Source organism: Oryctolagus cuniculus, chromosome 4 (assembly GCF_964237555.1).
Source record: "Oryctolagus cuniculus chromosome 4, mOryCun1.1, whole genome shotgun sequence".
Taxonomy (NCBI): domain Eukaryota; kingdom Metazoa; phylum Chordata; class Mammalia; order Lagomorpha; family Leporidae; genus Oryctolagus; species Oryctolagus cuniculus.
In genome coordinates this window covers 11,317,591-11,335,673 of record NC_091435.1, presented here as the reverse complement: position 1 = coordinate 11,335,673, position 18,083 = coordinate 11,317,591, and the positions used below count along the sequence as shown (strand labels likewise).

At 41.9% G+C, this 18,083-nt stretch overlaps 1 protein-coding gene across 12 annotated transcripts in view; it reads left to right on the top strand.

Annotated features, from left to right (window-relative positions):
* The window catches only part of ITSN1 (intersectin 1), a 222,353-nt gene that overhangs the window by 27,479 nt on the left and 176,791 nt on the right, over window positions 1–18,083 (top strand). Inside the window, exon 1 of one of the 12 annotated variants that reach the window (XM_070071865.1) lies at window positions 10,811–10,886. The exons of the other annotated variants lie outside the window; for them this stretch is intronic. The gene's annotated coding sequence lies outside the window, so the exon portion shown is untranslated. Of the gene's footprint in view, window positions 1–10,810; window positions 10,887–18,083 lie in introns of those variants that run through there. 12 annotated transcript variants of the gene reach the window in all.

Here is an 18,083-nt window from a genome sequence, read left to right as displayed (position 1 = left end):
GCCGGAGCTGGGCCCATCTGAAGCTAGGAGCCAGGCGCTTCTTCCAGGTCTCCTATGTAGGTGCAGGGGCCCAAGGACTTGGGCCATTTCTACTGCTTTCCCAAGCCATAGCAGAGAGCTGGATCAGAAGAGGAGCAGCCGGGACTAGAATAGGCATCCACATGGGATACCGGCCCACAGGAGGAGGCTTAGCTCACTATAGTACAGTGCTGACCCCATGATTTTAAACATTTCCTGCCCAAGAGTACTTTTTCTTTACATCCTGGAATTGCATACCATAGATGGTTTTACCATATAATTAGAAAAATTATTAGAGTGTTTTATTTTATGTTTGTCCTTTTTATAGAGTTCCTGAACCCCAAACCAAAGCGTTTGTATAGCCTGCTTTTGTAAATATTTACATTTCAGCTATGTTGTTTGTACTTAAAAATGTTCCCATTCATCTCTGCATGGTATTTGTATCTCTTGTTCACCTTGATTGTAAACACGTTCATTTATGCTTCCTTGTAACTCCTCTCTGCATTAGTCCTCTAATGTGTACTGATTGCTGCCCTCTGTTAGTTGATTTGGTGACTTGTGTCCTGGTGCAGTTTCATTATTCTAGCTTTTGACTGCACTGTTCATTGGAAACTCAGCTCAATTTTGTTTCAAGTTATTGTTTTCTGTGTTTAACCAGTATAAAGAGATGGGCTTTAGTTTTTGCTTTATGTTTTTATGTTTTATTATTGGGGTTATGAAATCTGACAACTATTGATTTTATTGTGTAGTATACATTTTATGAAATAAGGTTTTATTATCATTTACAAGTTTTGCCTGAAATGCTGCTTTATGAATTTCAATAACTCTTCCTTTTCTGTTTTCTGATACATTTTTTTTTACTATCAAATCTATATTTTTTCCCCAAAGAAACATTTTGTTTAAGGAATACAAACTTCAAGCATTTCATAAGTACAATTTTAGGAATATAGTGATTCTTCCCACCATACCTGCCCTCCCACCCACATGCACCCTCCCCCCCATCTCCCATTCCCAGTCCCATTTTTCACTAAGATTGATTTTCGATTAACTCTATACACAGAAGTCCAACTCTATACTAAGTACAGAGTTCAACAATTTGCACGCACACAAAAAAATTCCTCACCAGTCAAGACAAGGGCTTTTCAATCATTGCATCTTGAAGTTAATTTAGCTTTTTTTTTTTTTTTTTAAGAAACTTAATTAACTTTAAAGAAGCACCCAAGAATGATACATCTTTTGGGAGCACTTAGACGTAATTATAATACGACTCTTTGAGGATAGAGGTCCTGTATGGGAAGTTAATACACAGTGACTCCTGTTAATTTAAAAATTAACACTCTTATCGAGGCTCTTGACATGAGCTGCCTAGGCTATGGAAGGCTTTTGGATCCACAAACTCCGTCAGTATTTAGACAAGGCCATAGCAAAGTAGAAGTTCTCTCCTCCCTTCAGAGAAAACTGCCTCCTTTTTTGATGACCACTTTGCATTGGAGTCTGACCCACCAGAGTACTTTATGTAGTACTTTTATGTGCTTTTTTGCCACAGTGTCTTGACTTTCTCTACCTAAAATGCTCTCAAGGGCTTAGCCAGACCAGAATGCTTTAAGGGCTGATTGTGAGGTCAAAGTGCTACTTGAAGTGATTGTCATTCTGTGAGTCTGCTGTGTAGACTGCATCCCATGTTGGAACGTTCACTCCTTTGTAATTCTTCTGGTAGATACTTTATCATCCTTATAGTTTTAATCTATTTAGGTGTTTTGCTAGTTATCTTGGTTTTTTTGTAACAGCCTATTCTTAATAGATAGACCTATAGTGTTCTTTTGCATATTTTGTTTCTAAGATAAATAACCTTCTTAAAAATTCCAGTTAATTTATTTCAAAGGGAAAATGGTGTATATATATATATATATATATATATATATATATATATAGAAAGAGTTACAGAGAGAGGTAGAGATAGAGAGAGAAGTCTTCCATCCTCTGGGTTACTCCCCAGATGGCCACAACGGCTGGAGCTGCGCCAATCCAAAGCCAGGAGCCTGGAGCTTCTTCTTGGTCTCCCACATGGATGCAGGGGCCCAAGGATTTGGGTCATCATCTTCCACTTTCCCAGGCCATAGCAGAGAGCTGGATTGGAAGAGGAGCAGCCAGGACTAGAACTGGTGCCCATATGGGATGCTGGCGCTTCAGGCCACAGCACCTGACCCATGGTAGATTTCTTTTATGTGGACATTGCTTGTTCTCTGTGTCCTGTGGAATATTTTCACTGGTGCTGTGATTTCAGGATTTTCTTTTCTTTTTTATTTTAAAAAATATGTAATTTATTAATTTTTTTTATTTGTAAGAAAAACTTTATTTTCATTGATATTTCATTTAGCATAATTTCAAAGTGAGTCTGTGCTCTAAGATGAGCAAAAGAACAATCACCCTGAAACTAATAAGCGTCTTTTCCCCGTTTCTCTGAGCAGGGCATGAGGTTTGAGATACCCCAATGTTGATCTCAAACATTTTAGACCTTGAGATTTTACCCACAGATACAGAAAGAAGAGAGAATACCAGTGCACAAGAATCAAAACTGTATGATGGTCTTCATTAGGTCCGTGTATCATATATTCACCACCTCTGTGTGGCTGTAATGATTATGACTAATTTTTCCCATCAAGTTCAGCATCATGTTTTTAAGATAAAATACCAGCATATGTAAAAACACTGCACTTATTTCCTGAATACATTGCAAACAGTGGAAGTTCGGAGAGTTTAATTCTTCGTGAGTCCAGGATGGAGCGTGAAGCCTACTGATGGGGTCTATCCAACATGCTGATTCCAACTTTGGTGACCATCAGCAAACTGGCACCTGCTTTTGCGTAGCCGATGATTCCACCAGTAGCGACCAGTGCTGCGTAGCCAAAGCCAAAATAATGTAAAGGCACTAGTGGGCCTGTGTCCTTTCCCATTGTCCCCTTGTCCTCTGTCCAGGCGGGAGACGATGGCTGGCCTGCACCCGCAAGTACCGGAACCGCTCTCCCGAAGTCCTGGGCTGCAGCTAGAGGGCACGCAAGCCGTAAATCGAGGGCAAAAATATGTAATTTATTTGAAAGGCAGAGTTACAGAGAAAGGGAGAGATCTTCCAACCGTTGGTTCACTCTCCAAATGGCTGCAACAGCCAGTGCTGGGCCAGACTGAAAACAGGAGATTGTTCCAGGTCTCTCACATGGGTGCAGGGGCCCAAACCCTTGGGCCATCTTCCACTGCTTTCCCAAGCACATTTGTAGGCAGCTGGATCGGAAGCAGAGCAGCCCATCGGATGCCAGCATTGCAGGTGGCAACTTTACCCACTGACTCTACAAAGTTGGCCCCCTCAGGATTTTCTTTAAGGGAATTTCATGTGTCTAAAGGTTGACTGAGAAGACAGCTCTAAATATCTGAAGTTCAGTAAAGGGCCTGCCCAGACTTGTGGAGAGGAAGCAAACCAGTCAGTGGGCTTGTGATTGCATGGCTTCAAGGGCACCAAAATGTCATTATCTGCCTCTTCCAACATTAAGTTATAGTCAGCGACATGTATGAATTAGTCAGTTTTTGCTAACTTATACTGCAGTAACAACCCCCAGTCTCCATAGTTTACAACAACAAACATTGGTTTCTCCTGCTGATAGATGTGGGCGTCATTCCTGGGCCCGGAATGAAAGAGCAGAAGAGTCAGGGTAACAATTGCAGAAGTAGCTCTGAGTGCTTCTGCTCCGGTGGTACCTGTGGCTTCTGCGCAGCCTTCTTTGGTCAGAAGCCAGGCGGATGATAGTGCACGGCCTCCATGACCGAGGAGGATGCAGGGCTGCAGGAAGTTCAGGGGAAAATAACATCAAAACCGAAGTTTATGTCGCTGCAAAAAGTTTTGTAAAATCTGTACCTCATTTTTTTCATAGTACACATTTCTGTGAACTTCTTCAAGACTGTTGTATGCTTGTATTTTGATTTTTTGTTGTTGCTGTTAAAGATTTATTTTATTTATTTGAAAGGCAGAATTATAGAGAGAGAGAGAGAGAGAGAGAGATAGGTCTTTCATCCACTGGTTCACTCATCAAATGGCCACAATGGCCTGCCCTGGGCCAGGCCAAAGCCAGGAGCCTGGAGCTTCTTCTGGATCTTCCACGTAAATTCAGGGGCCAAGCAGTTGGGCTGTCTTCCACTGCTTTCCCAGGCCATAAGCAGAGAGCTGGATCAGAAGTCGAGCAGCCAGGCCGGCGCCGCGGCTCACTAGGCTAATCCTCCGCCTTGCGGCACTGGCACACCTGGTTCTAGTCCCAGTCGGGGTACCGGATTCTTTCCCGGTTGCCCCTCTCCCAGGCCAGCTCTCTGCTGTGGCCAGGGAGTGCAGTGGAGGATGGCCCAGGTGCTTGGGCCCTGCACCCCATGGGAGACCAGGAGAAGTACCTGGCTCCTGCCATTGGATCAGCGTGGTGCGCCGGCTGCGCCAGCCATTGGAGGATGAACCAACGGCAAAGGAAGACCTTTCTCTCTGTCTCTCTCTCTCACTGTCCACTCTGCCTGTCAAAAAAAAAAAAAAAAAAATCGAGCAGCCAGGACTTGAATTGGCACCCACGTGGGATGCTGGCACTGCAGAAAGCAGCTTAACTTGCTTTGCCACAACGCAGTCCCTAAAATTTTTTGCACTAAAAAAAAAAAACAAAAAAAAAACTTTTTTTTTTTTGAAGATTTATTTATTTATTTCAAAGGTAGAGTTACAAAGAAAGGGGGAGAGAGAGAGAGAGATCTTCCATCCATCCTCTGGTTCACTCCCCAGATGACTACATTTGCCAGGGCTTGGGCGGGCCCAAACCAGGAGCTTCATCTGGGTCTCCCACGTGGGTGGCAGGGGCCAAAGCACTTGGACCATCTCAGCTGCTTTCCCAAGGTGCATTAACAGGAAGCTGGATCAGAAGTAGAGGAGCTGGGAGTTGAACCAGCGTCTATATGGATCACGGCAGCTTAACTCACTATGTCCATCACAATGCCAGCCCCTAAACCTAAACCTTTATTTTTTTAAAGTTGTTTTTATTTATTTGAAAGGCAGAGTTAGAGAGAGAGAGAGAGTCTTCCATCTGCTAGTTCATTCCCCAAATGGCTGATCCAAAACCTGGAGCCAAGAGGTTCTTCCAGGTCCCCCAAATGGGTGCAGGGGCCCAAGCACTTGGGCCATCTTCTGCTGCTTTCTCAGGTGCATTAGCAGGGAGCTGGATTGGAAGTGGAACAGCTGGGACTCAAAATGGCATCCATATGGGATGCCAGCACTGCAGGCAGTGGCTTTACCTCCCTATGCCACAGCGCAGGCCCCTAAACAGCGGGTAAACCTAACTCTTAATGTCAGTTTCCCTAAAGTTTTTGAAGTGCCCTTGCATTATTTCCTCCAACCCCCCTCCATCAGCAGGAAGAGAAGGTTGGAACTGGTAAGGGTGGGCAGCAAATGTCTGACAATGAAAGGTTCTACCTTTTTTCAAGGTGCGAGGTGGGAGTGAGAAGGTTTGCAGCCTATAACATGAAAATGAGAACAATATGAAAATGAAAACTTGTTAGTTAGATCTTCTTTACCATTTCCAGGATGTGTTCAGAAAGTGAATCTAATGGATGGAAACTGCTGAAATGTTTGTTGAATGAATGGACAAAGGTGTAATGGATGCACAGACAGTCTTTAGAGCAGTTCCTGTAGTAGAATCTTATATATAAAATGAGAGGAGCTCTTCTGGAGGGTCATTTTGCCATATGAAAAAACTGCTTTATAAAAAACTGTGCTTTGATCTACATATTCATGATAGGAAAATTACAAAGTATGTGTTAAATTTAGGCAAAGTAAAGATTGTATTCTCTTTGGCCACTAAGGACAGCTACTGATTCTTTGTTATACACCCCCCCCCCCCATATAGTTATTGGACATCATCCGTATTTATGGTCAGATGGTAATCACTTAGTTTTCTCCTTTTCATATCCTCTCACTTGTAATGTTGCAAATCAGCAACTGTAAGGGTCACAAGTCACAATGGCTAAGTATAAGAATATATATTTTTTCCTTTAATTTGAGGATTGAAGATACAGAGAGCTTCCATCTGCTGGTTTACTCGCCGAATGGCTGCAGCAGCCAGGGTTGGGTCAGGCTGAAGCTGAGTGGGAACTTACTCTCAGTCTCCCACATGGGTGGCAGTGACCTGCTGCTTCCAAGGTTACACATTAGCACGAAGCTGGAATCAGTGGCACTAGGACTCCAACCCAAGCAGTGTGATACGGGGTACGGGTGTCTCAAGCAGTGTTTGAACTGCTGTGCCTAACACCTGTCCTGTATATTATTAATTTAAAGTTTCTCTCTTCCTGACTCTACTTCTCCATATGAACTATTCACTTAATCAAAGGTTAAAAGTTAGAAAGTTACACTCTCTTCTGACCATGAAAAGATTCAAAATTAGCAGAATGATGAGAAGTAGACAGGTGGCATGAAGAATTAGGAGCCCAGGTGTTTCTGGATTGTATAATCAACTCCTGAAGGATCTATCTTGGACTCTTTTTCTTCTTTTCCTCAGAAATCACTTTTTGTATCAGAATTTGTCCAGTCTTTTGAATAATCTGAAAGTCAAGAACTTGCTGAGAAGTTAATTTTAGTCCTGCAATCTTTTTTGTGACCAATACAGTAGATAAACTTAGTGTGAGTCATTTAAGAACCTTGCCCCCTGCTTGAGCCTCTCTGTGGAGGGCTCTGTTTGTGTAAGGCAGAAGCATTTCTTAGCTAGCGAGTGATCCTTTGTGTGACCAGGCCTTTGTACAAGTTCACTGTGCCTTGGTCTTTTGCATCATTAATCATCTTTGCTCCAAACCTTGGAAACGGGGCTGAGACTTGAGTCATCTGCTCTTCCTAGGGCTGGAAATCCACCCTGCTGAGGTGAACGTGTGAAATGTCTGCTGATCTCCGTAGAGATCTGAGGACTGGTTTGTCTCCTGTAAGGCACAGATTAGATTCCTCATAAATATGTTACTAAAAGCTACCTTTTGTGTCCATTTTACAAAGAGGTCTGATCAGGGTATACTTGACAAGACTAACAACTTATTTATTAAGCATATTTGAATAGCTCCTGTACTTAGTGAAATTTCCAAGTGTTTTGAAATACCAAATGTTGATTGAAAAAGGCTGGTGGCCAGTTTTCATTTGAGTTTTGATGAATTTATCTATTTTAATTTTTGTGGTTGCTATTTCAGAAACACCCACTCTGCCAAGTAGGCTAGGAATGCACAGAATGACAGCTTAAGTGATGTGTGTGTGCTGTTGAAGCAGATGCCCCTCACCAAGCCAAGCTACCAAACAGAGAGGAGAAAGTAAGAAAAGGAGAGTGAAGCCACTTTGTTTGTTTTTTTTATTTTTTATTTTTTTTAATTAATTAATTTTTTTTTTTTGACAGGCAGAGTGGACAGTGAGAGAGAGAGACAGAGAGAAAGGTCTTCCTTTGCCGTTGGTTCACCCTCCAATGGCCGCCGCGGTTGGCGCGCTGCGGCCAGCGCACCGCGCTGATCCGATGGCAGGAGCCAGGAGCCAGGTGCTTTTCCTGGTCTCCCATGGGGTGCAGGGCCCAAGCACCTGGGCCATCCTCCACTGCACTCCCTGGCCACAGCAGAGAGCTGGCCTGGAAGAGGGGCAACCGGGACAGAATCCAGCGCCCCAACTGGGACTAGAACCCGGTGTGCCGGCGCCGCAAGGCGGAGGATTAGCCTAGTGAGCCGCGGCGCCGGCTAGTGAAGCCACTTTGTAACATCTGTTAGAGACTAATGTGAGACTAAGGCACTCTTCCTTCTCCATGCTAGATTTTATTTCGATTTGTCCTGTTCTGTTATTGCCTTTTAGTTAATTCCATATTAGTTGAGTGCTGACTTCTTAAAGAAATGTGATTCAGTAATGAGAGTTTCCATGTAACTGCTTATCAAATCTAATCTGCATCTCCTTAAGAAAAGTGTCCATTATTAAGGTCAACTTTCGGGTCAGACATTAATCTTCACTGTCAAGTGTTTCACATCCTTTCTGGAGACGAAATTGATCTTGGTGGCCTTCTGTCAGAACATTGATTCTGTTGAAAGCACAGTCGGGAATTTGGTCTCTTTTGTGTTATAATTCTTACCAGGATCTGAAAGAATGAAATTTTCCAAATGTGGAAAAGTATGACTTATTAAGAGACTTTTTATTAAGACTAAGGTAATATGCTGAACAATTAATTTAATCCATGATTAATACTTAGAAACCAATGTAAAGGATAGTTAGAAATTTGCCAAATTTTATTTAAAATCTAGATTTGGGGTAGAAACAGTTCCCCTAAAGTATATTACAGTTTCCTATCGTTATCTCAGAAAGCCTGTCTTTCAGAATGAAAGAAAAAAAAATGACCAGTCTTTCCTTCTAAGTCAGGCTTAATTGCAATAACACATAAAGGAGAGAAAACATTAATCTAAAGACAGATAATTTCCTAATTTAACATTGGCCTGTTGTGCAAACAACAGAAAACCTGTAGGGTCATCCTATTGTTTTTTAACTTTAAAGAATTTAACAAATTGCCCTATTCTTTTTGAAATTCTTGTTTGAGTAACTCTTAGAGAAATAGGCAATTTGAAAAGCATTTACTTTCTAAAATCAGCTTCTTCTCTCTCTACTTAACCTTTTTACTTTGAAAAATTCCAACATGTATGAGGAAAGGGGAGAAGGAAATCAGAGGCCAAGGGATGCATTGCCCATCTTCAGTTACAGTTTGGTCAGTCTTGGTCAGTTGCTGATTTTGAAGCAATTTCTAGACATCATATCATTTCATTAAAGCAAGTTGCTGTATATCCTCTTGGTATTAGCCAAACTGTTAAGGACCTAATAAGACTGTAAGGAGACAGTCCGTGCATTACAGAGCTTAAGTTTTAGGTAAGGAGCTCATGTTTTCACTGGCTGCTCAGTGTTCAGGCAATCAGGGACTTTCTTCAGGTGTCTCTTGTCTTTTAAATAGAAATGTATTTGCAGAGTTCTTATCTTTTTGGAAATTCCTGCAGCAAGTTCAGGTTTAGTGCTGCTTTGGCTGTGCTTTAGCTAAATCCTATTATAGGGAAGAATGAATTATTTCACTAAGAGTTGGCTTTGAGAGTAGTTAGATGTATTGGGTATATTTAGGAAGCCCTTAAGGCTGTAATAATATACCAGCTTTGAGAGTTACCTCATAACAGTAGTGCTTCCAAAGCACAAATAACATACTTAAAGGTGATCTTTTTTTCCCAGCCATCAGTGGGACAGTTAATTTTTTTGAGTCAAAATTTTTAAAAAAATTCAAGTACTGTAGGTCTGCAAGTTGGTTGACTCATCCTTTGTTATTAAATCTATGGGTTTCCCAGGCCAGGGCTAGCTTTTGTATCCTCTGACCTTGCACTTCAAACTGAATTCCTTTTGTCCTTTGAAGGAGGCATAAAACTGTCAGTTCCTGCTGGTGAGTGTGGGCAGTAGGATTTTCACTTTTCTCTATAATTTCTTGAACTCGAAGTGACTTTAATAATAATCATAATAACTGTTTCTCAGTTTAGTTGTAAAAAATAGATTTACCAGACTGAATAGAATATTGGAATCTTACTTCTAAAGCTAAAGTCAATTTTGCCGTGATTGTTAATTCTTTTTTTTTAATTTTTTATTTTATTTTATTGACAGGCAGAGTGGACAGTGAGAGAGAGAGACAGAGAAAGGTCTTCCTTTTGTTGTTGGTTCACCCTCCAATGGCCACCACAGCCTGCGCACAGCGCTGATCCGATGGCAGGAGTCAGGTACTTATCCTGGTCTCCCATGGGGTGCAGGGCCCAAGGACTTGGGCCATCCTCCACTGCACTCCTGGGCCATAGCAGAGAGCTGGCCTGGAAGAGGGACAACCGGGACAGAATCCGGCGCCCCAACCGGGACTAGAACCCGGTGTGCCGGCGCCGCAAGGCAGAGGATTAGCCTAGTGAGCCGAAGCACCGGCCTATGATTATTAATTCTTAAAACTGGGATTGACTTTCATGTTTTACTGCATTTCATGACTTGGTTGTGTGGTACGCTTCAAAGTGCTGGGCTGAGCCAGATCAGTGATCTTATTAGTATGATTAAATATGTTTTTACTTTTCTTCAGAGCTAAACATAAGTAATTATATATTTTTTTAAAGATTTATTTATTTATTTGAAAGTCAGAGTTACACAGAGAGAGAGAAAGAGAGAGAGAGAGAGGGAGGGAGGGAGAGAGAGAGAGAGAGAGAGAGAGAGAGAGAGAGAGAGGTCTTCATCCGCTGGTTCACTCCCCAATTGACCACAATTGTGCTGATCTGAAGTCAGGAGCCAGGTGCTTCCTCCGGGTCTTCCCACAGGGGCATAGGGGCCCACGGACTTGGGCCATCTTCTGCTTTTTCCCCAGGCTTCAGCAAAGAGCTGGATCAGAAGCAGAGCAGCCGGGACTCGAACTGGCACCCATATGGGATGCCGGCACTTCAGGCAGCAGCTATACCTGCTATGCCACAGCGCTGGCCCCAGTAATTATGTTTGTATTCCACCTATATCACAGAAATATTGTTAGAATTACTATAATTAGTTGTTTTGAAAATTCACAGAAATATTTGAGCTGATTCACAGATTGAAGCTATATAAAAGCGAGGTGTTATTGACAGCCACCTTTTCTGGATGTGTGTTTTTGGCACTATATGTATTTCATTTTCTCTTTTTCTGATATATGTGCTGAAAAATATTCTGAGATTGTTCCTCTTCATGTTTTTTGTAGCTAGGATGCTACGAAAGCTTCGTGTGTCCTGTTTTTGGTGTACAGTGATGTGTCTGGATGGGTGGCTAAGTCAATGGCAAGGTAATTGAACTGTGCTAAGTGCTCGGCTGTGTATCCTCCTGGCCTCTCCCCTTTCAGGGTAGAGTTACTGTTTGCAGCGACACATTGCAGTGTCCGTGCCTGGGCAGCCTGAATCAGTTTGCCTGTTGCCTGGCTGTCTTGGGCTCGATTTTTGTCTGATTCCACTCCCTCCCTCAGTGCATTTTATATCTTAAATTTCACAGTGAGTGATCTGTTTGTCTGCTGTAGGGCAGGTTAATGGTATCTAATTACTCGAAATGAGATTCTTCCCATCACATGGCATGAATTAGAGAGTCATGGAACTAACAAATGAGCAGATTTTTAAAACACAATTAGGACACGTGTATTTTGTAGAATGTACGTTCGTTTTTAGTCTTAACAATAGCTGGTTAGGCTTATACTTAATATTTGAAAGCATTTCCCAGTCTCATTAGGAGGTTACAGGCATGAGCTTTTCATATAATAAGACGATCTGTGGTGTATTCAGGGTTTGATGTTTCTAATTCACAGAGTTTACAGGATGTGGAGTGGTAGATTTCCAGAGGGCGTAGTCTGTTTTGTGACACTGTTATGCTGACTTGCACAAATGGTTAGTTTTTGTTACATTTGGAAATGAATTAATGTTTAGGAACAAATGTGATGACTTTCCTGGGGTTGCATTCTGAATACCTAGGTAGATAGGAAAGTGGTCAGTGGCTTCTCTAGTGTTGAACAGGGCTCTCCCCCAGCAACATGGCTTAACAGGTTAAGCTACCTCCTGCCACACTAGCACCTCATGGATGCTGGTTCCAGTCCTGGCTGCTCTACTTCCAGTCCAGCTCGCTGCTGTTGTGTTTTAGAAAAGCAGCAGAAGATGGCCGAAGTCCTTTGGGCCCCTGCATCCATGTGGGAGACCTGGATGAAGCTCCCGGCTTCTGGCTTCGGACTGGTGCAGCACTGGCTGTTGCAGCCATTTGGGGAGTGAACCGATGGATGGAAGATGTCTCTCTGTAACTCTGCCTTTTCAAATAAATAAATCTTTAAAAGGGTTTTTTTTTTTTTTAAAGAAAGAAAATGGGCCTTCTTTGTTGTAACACAACTTGAATTGGCATCCTTGATAATCATCTTACTTTTAAAATCTTCCTAAAATCAAAAAGGAACAAACTTTGATACTAAGTAAATAAAATAAGGAAACTTGATGTTAAGCTGATTGATTTTCAGGCCAAATAAATGAAGACTTTCTAAGAAAAACTTGAGCTGTGTACAGATAAAGAGGGATTTCCTAAATATTTCCATTGTTGCTTCCAGAATGCCAAATTTCTAGAATGTGGTTACCTAGTTTATCTCAAAAGAACTGCCTCACCCATGTTAGAATATTAAGTTAAAAAATCATTAGTGTTTTAAGCGATGGTTTTGATGTTCCTTGAAAAGTTATATATTTAAACATCACTTTTATTAGTTAGACTGTATTTTATATATTTGTGTCAAAACTCCAAATAACTGACTTGAAACTTACTGGCTAATATTTAGGGATAGGAAACTAGTGACTTATTTCTGTGTTATTCTTTGGAATATATTTGGGATCAAAATCAACTTTGAAGATTGCTTTTTTTTTTTTTTTGGCTTTGGTATTTTATTGCTGCTTTGGAGAGTTAAAACTGGTGCCCAAAGCAGGAATCTGAATGGAGAGAGATTGTTGAATTCCAGATTTAAGCAGGTGAGGACCGCATGACCACTGGAGGTGGAAGGGTGATCACGGATTACTCAGTACTTCATCCAGTACCCATGATTTGTTTTCCTTTTATTGGCCAAACCATGTGATAGATGCTGGGAATGCAGAGAGATAGTCCTTGATCTCAAGGATATAGCCTTGACGGGGAGAGAGAGAGAGAGGGAGAGAAGTAAAGTGGGAGAGAGAGAGAGAGAAGCAGTTTCCAGTGAACTAGATCCATTGTTAGGAGCAGATTGAACAATAGAGGATAGCCACTGAAACTTAAAGTATGAGCATGACACATGGCCTAAGTCCAAGATGGAAGAGAAGGAGAAACAGAGGCCCTGGACAGTGTTTGGTAAAGGGGAAACTTCATTCTTCCCCAAGGATGGTTTACCAGTGAACAGTTGCGATCTGTTATAGTTGTACGGGGTAGCCAATATTTATGGTTGCATAATGTCAATGCACTAAGCTGTCTATATTAGTCCATTTTCTGCTACTATAAAAAAGGAGTTGAGGCCTGATAGGTTGTAAGGCAAGCTCGGGGGAACTTGTAAACATGACCGTATTGGTCTGCTGTGCTGCTCCAACAAAGCACCACAGACCTAGACCAGGGTGCCTGAGGGTGGAGGTCTGGGAAGGGCTCTCTTCCTGACCTGCGGCGGCCACCTTCTTGCTGTGTCCTGTGGTGAGAGAGACTTCATCTCTCTGGTCTCTGTTCTTAGAAGGACCCTAATTCCGTTCAGTTTACCTCCCAAAGACCTGATCTCCAAATACTGTCCCTTTGGGGGTTAATTTTGATTTGAGAGAAGGCATTTGGTGTTGCAGTTGGGGTACCAGTGAGGCATCTGCATCCTGAATCGAGTGCCTTGGTTCAGGCGCTGGCTCTGGCCGCTGACTCCAGCTTCCTGTGAGTGGAGGCTGTGGGAGGCAGCAGGTGATGCCTCATGTTAGTTAGGGTGCTGTCACGCGTGTGGGAGACCTGGATTGAGCTCCTGCCTCCTGGCTTTGACCTGGCTCAGCCCTGGCTGTTGCTGGCATTTTGGGGAGTGAGCCAGTAGATGAGAGGTCTCTGTCTGTATGCCTCTCAAATAAAAATAAAAATTAGAATTTCAGATGTTTTGAATATCAGGCAACTTTAAGCATTTATCAATTATCTGTTTTGTAAAAACTCTTCAAATATGATTGTGTTCTATGAATTTTATGAATCAGGTGATTAATAAATGGTAATGTGAATTTTTTGTGTGTGATTTTACTCATTTTTTTAAAAGCTTGTACAATTGCTATTCTCTTGAGCTTTTGTAGTCTACATTCAGAGGACGACATCTTTTTACATAAGGGTGAATCTCCTTGGATGACAAGACGTTCTGGAGGCTGCCTTCCTCTGCTGGGTTCTGTTGCTCTGGACAGCACCTCTTACCCACTTCCAGTCCTGCCGTTCAAGGGCCGTCCTTGGCCGCAGTTTGTCTGTGAGTGTAATGCTTGGCTCCGGCCCTGGGTGCTGTTCTAGGAATACTTGTCACTGTACGTGTGTGTCTGTTTTCCTGAGTGTAAGTCGTACTCATCGCTGTTCATTCTGCAGAGTGGCCTCTTACTCTCTGAGTTGGGGTTGGTAGGTTTTTTCATCTTGGCTCTCACAGTTCCATGGAAGGGCACAGGGCTATCTCATTTGATACAATGTAATAAGAGGGGTAACTGAATTGTACAAGTTTCAGATGTTTGTAAGAATGCTTGTAATACTTTATCCAATTTTTAGGCTGTCTGATATATTTTCTTTGCATTTTTTGAAACAAAAACATAGTGGTCACAAAATACTTAATGTATTATAATTTATCATAATTTACCTCGCTATGCTATTGAACATTTAAGATTATTTCAGTTTTTTTTTTAAATAAAATCATAGTTGATGTCTTTGGACAATTATCTTTGTATTGTCAAGTATTTTCTTAGGGCAGATTTAGGATAGTAGTATTATTTATTGGATACAATGGCAAGAACATTTCTCTAATCTTGATACAGTCTGGTTACATTGCTTTCTAGAGGAATTGTGACCACTTGGCCTGCACACCAGCATTGTGCGTGTGAGATAGCGCTTTATACGTGTGAGATAGGGCTTTATTTCCTATACCATTATTAATATTAGAAATTTGTAAATTTGTATTTTCATTTCATTTGAAAGATACAGAAAGATCTTGAGATCTTCCCTCTTTTCGCTCACTCCCCAAATATCTACAATAAGCAAGGGCTAAGTCAGGTCAAAGCGAGATTGGCATTTAACTTGCTTATTTTGAGGACTTATTTTCTCCTTTTCGGTGAACTTTCCAAGCTAAGTTGATCTTAGTAAATTGGCTGTCATTGCTAAAGCAACGTTTCTCTTTGACAATTTTTTTTGAAAGATTTTGATTTTAAATTTATTTGAAAGTTAGAGTTACAGAAAGATGAGAAACAGAGCGAGTGAGTGAGAGAGATCTTCCACCTGCTGGTTCACTTCCCAATTGGCCACAATGCTGTGGCTGGGCCAGGCTGAAACTAGGAGCCTGGAGCTTCTGCCTGGTCTCCCACGTGGGTACAGGAGTTGAAGCACTTGGGCCATCTTCTATTGCTTTCCCACGCACAATAGCAGGGAGCTGGATCAGTAGTGGAGCAGCCAGGTCTCGAACCAGCGGCCCATATGGGATGCCGGCATCACTGGCGGAGGTTTAACCTGCCACACCACAATGCCAGCCCCCTCTTTAACAAATTTTTTAATAATAAGAACCATTTTAAAATTGGGGTGTCAAGGAAGCAAGAAAAACTTCATCCAGAGGGAATGAAAGGGTTACTTTTATAGTGTCCACATCTAGATTAATGTTATTCAGAGAAAAACATATTGAATGAATTAAGTTTTCAAGTCACTACAGTTATCTTTTCAAAATCTTCCCAGTGTTATTTGGAGTTTTAAAGTGTAATAGCTGTACTGGATTTTGCAATAGTGCAGTCAAATGCAGTCAGCTTTGATGTACAAAAGTGCTTAAACTGGAATTCTAGATAAGTTGGGTTGTAATCCAAGCATGTTTTGAGTATAAAATTGGCTTCTATAAAGTTTGTTATGAGTAGAAGCGAACCTTTCTAAAGAAAATAACAAAATTGAGAAAATCCAGGATTTTTTTTACAAAGATTTTTATTTTTATTTATTTGAAAGAAAGAGAGAGAAATGTCTTCTGCTTGTTTACTTCCCCAAATGGCTGCTATGGCCGAAGTGAAGCCAGGAGCCAGGAGCTTCTTCCAGGTCTCCCAGGTGGGTGCAGGGGCCCAAGGACTTGGACCATCCTCTGCTGCTTTTCCAGGCACATTAGTAGGGAGCTGCATCAGAAGTGGAGCAGCCGGGATTGGAACTGGCGCCCATATGGGATGCTGGTGCTGCAGTCTGGGGCATTACCCGCAACTGCATATCACTGGCCCCAGGATTTTATTCTTTTTATAAAAATTTCAGGGCTGGTGGTATGGCGTAGTGGGTAAAGCCGCTGCCTGAGATGCTGGCATCCCATATGGGTGCTGGTTCAGAGTTCAGGCTGCTCCACTTCCAATCCAGCTCCCTGCAAATGCATCTGTGAAAGCAGTGGAAGATGACTCAATTGTCTGGGGCCCTGCACCCACGTGGGAGACCTGGAAGAAGCTCCTGGCACCTGGCTTCACTCCAGCCATAGCAGCCATTTGGGGAAGCAAAGCAGATAGAAGACCTTTTTCTCTCTCTGCCTCTGTAACTCTGCCTTTCAAATAAATAAATAAATCTTAAAAAAAAAATTCAGATCACAGTGTGTTTGTGATTTTCAACAATAACTTCCAAAGTTCCTTTCTATACTTTAGTGGTGCAGACAGATCCACTTAAAGAAATCGAGTGAAATTTCCAGTCAAGATGACCAGCAGCAGGATTCTCTATAGCTTTTCTCTTTTCTCGGGCTTAAATCTATTTTAGTGCCTCTCAATCAAGTGAAGTGAAATTAAATATTTGAATCATGTATCTGTTGCCTTCTAAAACAGTCTGGTTTTCTGTTGGCTGCAGTCAATTTTGTATTTTAGTGATGCTAATGTTATGGAATGTTTTTTTCGTCTTAAAGCCTCCTAGTAGTGAATCACTTTGTTGTGCTAGGAGTCCTCTAGATCACTTAACAGAGTGCAATTGGTTTTTGTTAATGACTGCATTGTCCTTTGCTCTCATTCATGACATCCAGCTTTTTTCATGAACTTTGCTCATTCATTAGTAAATAATCTAGCAGTAGCAGCAGGAGGCAGCCAACATCTATGCAGGGATCAGATATTTCAATATGTACCTAAGCATATTTCCTTTATCTTGTGTTTGGGCAAATAGTTACCAGTGCTTAGCATATGCTCAAGGAGATTAAAATGTGTCTTTTTCCTCTTGGTGTAAGTGGTGCTAGAAGGTGGTTATTTTGGACAGATGTGTTTCTCTTTGCTATGCATTGGGGCACTGCATCCATGAAGGTATCAGTGATGGGACATGTTCACTGCCGTCTTCTGTGTACTCATTTTTTAAGAGTTAAGAGTAGCCGATGTCACTTTGACAGATGTATTCAAATGTAGCACATTTTGTAATTACTGGCTCATGGTGATATTTTAATACTGCATGCACATGTTTCATTTCTTCTTTTACTACAGTCTTATTTAATCCATCTAGTTGCAGCTGTTGCATTATTTTGTTGAAGCAGGCTTAGGAATCCAGAGGCCTGCCTTCTTTCTTGCTCTTTCCAGTGTGCAGTGTTAGGGTGCACAGCTGGTACTTTCACTGTAGTTTCTTGATGTGTTTTCTAAAGCCGGGGCTGTCTCTGAAACTTCGCTATGCCACTGCTCTGCAGGTGAACAGGCAGTACTATAATACTGGGTTTGGTTGCTGGCGTATTTAGAGAATTGACCAAACAATAAAGATGAAAGTCAGCATACTTGTTTTTGTTTTCTTAAGATTTATTTTATTTATTTAAAAGCGTTAACAGAGAGAGGTAGAGACAGAGAGCGAGTGAGAGCAAGAGAGCGAAAGGGAGAGGTCTTTCATCCTCTGCTTCACTCCCTAAATGGCCGCAGTGGAGCTGTTTCGAAGCTAGCAGCCAGGAGCTTCTTCTGGTCTCCCAGGTCGGTGCAGGGGCCAAGGACTTAGGCTTTCCCAGGCAGATTAGCAGGGAGCTGGATCAGAAGTGGAGCAGCTGGGACTCGATCAGGTGCCCATATGGGATGTCAGTGCTGTAGGCCAGGGCTTTAACCCACTGTCCCACAGCACAGGCCCCCAACACATTTTTCCATTTACTACAAGCTTGGTAACAGTTCTTATGTTACAACATGGCAATTATTTTTAATGTTTTCTTTAAGTGCTCATGTGTCTTGTATTGAAACTTCAGATTTTATTTGAAAGAAAACTCACTTTTTTTTTAAGGGAAAGGATTTATTGGGGGGGGGGGGACAGACCGGAGAGAAGGGGCGAAGAAGGAAAAGAGGGAGAAAAAGAGCATGAGAGAGAG